The sequence below is a fragment of the Anopheles coustani genome (assembly GCF_943734705.1).
Source record: "Anopheles coustani chromosome X unlocalized genomic scaffold, idAnoCousDA_361_x.2 X_unloc_25, whole genome shotgun sequence".
NCBI classification, from domain to species: domain Eukaryota; kingdom Metazoa; phylum Arthropoda; class Insecta; order Diptera; family Culicidae; genus Anopheles; species Anopheles coustani.
Genome location: NW_026525132.1, coordinates 310,235 through 312,500, shown reverse-complemented (window position 1 = coordinate 312,500; position 2,266 = coordinate 310,235). Strand labels below are relative to the sequence as shown.

The 2,266-nt window shown below is 48.9% G+C and overlaps 1 non-coding gene across 1 annotated transcript; it reads right to left on the bottom strand.

Moving 5' to 3' along the window:
* Positions 1-95: 95 nt before the first annotated feature.
* LOC131270359 (5.8S ribosomal RNA) lies at positions 96-250 on the bottom strand. The gene has a single exon (XR_009179456.1). It is a non-coding gene; the product is annotated as a 5.8S ribosomal RNA (ribosomal RNA).
* Positions 251-2,266: the final 2,016 nt, after the last annotated feature.

Genomic DNA, 2,266 nt, shown 5'->3' with positions numbered 1-2,266 from the left:
TAGCGGGTCGTCGCGACCCTAGTTAACATCATGGTGCACGTCTCGTGACGGGTGTCACGGCGTAGTTAAATGTATGCGATACATTTCTCAAATATAAGCGCTCAGTCATCTGTACATCATGGTAGGTTCCCACGACGTGCAATATGCGTTCAACTTATCAATGTTCATGTGTCCTGCAGTTCACATTATGACGCGCAGTTAGCTGCGGTCTTCATCGATCCATGAGCCGAGTGATCCACTGCCGAGGGTGACTAACTTGCGTAAGCCGCCGCTGTGCGCGTATACCCGTTCCCCGTAGGGAGGAGCAAGCCGCCGCTTAGAGACGAAGCATAAAGTGTCCTCATTCCACATAGGGCAAGCTGGATGAATCCATTTTACCCAGGACGGCCGAAGCGGCGTGGACCAGGGGAGAACTGAACCTTATACTTCACACCACAGTAAGTCTACGTGTCCTCTTCCACATAGGGCAAGCTAGAACTAACTATCTTACCCAGGACTGCCGAAGCAGCGTGGACCAGGGGAGGAACACACTTTTCATGGAAACGTAAGGCATCCATGACTGCCATAACGTAAGCCGCCGCTGTGCGCGTATACCCGTTCCCCGTAGGGAGGAGCAAGCCGCCGCTTAGAGACGAAGCATAAAGTGTCCTCATTCCACATAGGGCAAGCTGGATGAATCCATTTTACCCAGGACGGCCGAAGCGGCGTGGACCAGGGGAGAACTGAACTTTATACTTCACACCACAGTAAGTCTACGTGTCCTCTTCCACATAGGGCAAGCTAGAACTAACTATCTTACCCAGGACTGCCGAAGCAGCGTGGACCAGGGGAGGAACACACTTTTCATAGAAACGTAAGGCATCCATGACTGCCATAGTGCGTAAGCCGCCGCTGTGCGCGTAAACCCGTTCCCCGTAGGGAGGAGTCAAGCCGCCGCTTAGAGACGAAGTATGAAGTGTCCTCTTCCACATAGGGCAAGCTAGAATGAACTATCTTACCCAGGACCGCCGAAGCAGCGTGGACCAGGGGAGAACTGAACTTTATACTTCACACCACAGTATTGAGTAATGTGCCCTCTTCCACATAGGGCAAGCTGGAATGTTCCATTTTACCAAGGACGGCCGAAGCGGCGTGGACCAGTGGAGGACTACACAATCATGAGGTTTGATATCGACTTGTGTGTTTCAATAGGATACCGATGGTATGGTTTGAACCGATTTGATTTAGCCATTCTGAAGTCATCACTTGGTTGAAGCGCTGAACTAGGGAGGCATCGTTTACATATATATTGGTTTTCGCATGCTCTACTAGGTTAATGTCATGAGGTTGGCTATCGAGCATGCCCAAGTGATGACTTGATTGTGTGCTTGCTTGAATTCTTCACATTTCATACCATCGGTTAGTTGTCGAATCATTCCTCGATCATAACCTTCGTTCTTGGTTCATGTATGCTCTCTTCCACATAGGGCAAGCTAGAATTAACTATCTTACCCAGGACCGCCGAAGCAGCGTGGACCAGGGGAGAACTATACTTTGTCTTGTATGCCCTCTTCCACATAGGGCAAGCTAGAACTAACTATCTTACCCAGGACCGCCGAAGCAGCGTGGACCAGTGGAGGACTATACTTTGTTCATAACACCACAGTATTGAGTAATGTGCCCTCTTCCACATAGGGCAAGCTAGAATGAACTATCTTACCCAGGACCGCCGGAGCAGTGTGGACCAGTGGAGGACTACACAATCATGAGGTTTGATATCGACTTGTGTGTTTCAATAGGGTACCGATGGTATGTTTTGAACCGATTTGATTTAGCCATTCTGAAGTCATCACTTGGTTGAAGCGCTGAACTAGGGAGGGGCATCGTTTACATATATATTGGTTTTCGCATGCTCTACTAGGTTAATGTCATAGGGTTGGCTATCGAGCATGCCCAAGTGATGACTTGATTGTGTGCTTGCTTGAATTCTTCACATTTCATACCATCGGTTAGTTGTCGAATCATTCCTCGATCATAACCTTCGTTCTTGGTTCATGTATGCTCTCTTCCACATAGGGCAAGCTAGAATTAACTATCTTACCCAGGACCGCCGAAGCAGCGTGGACCAGGGGAGAACTATACTTTGTCTTGTATGCCCTCTTCCACATAGGGCAAGCTAGAACTAACTATCTTACCCAGGACCGCCGAAGCAGCGTGGACCAGTGGAGGACTATACTTTGTTCATTACACCACAGTATTAAGTATGGTGTCCTCTTCCACATAGGGC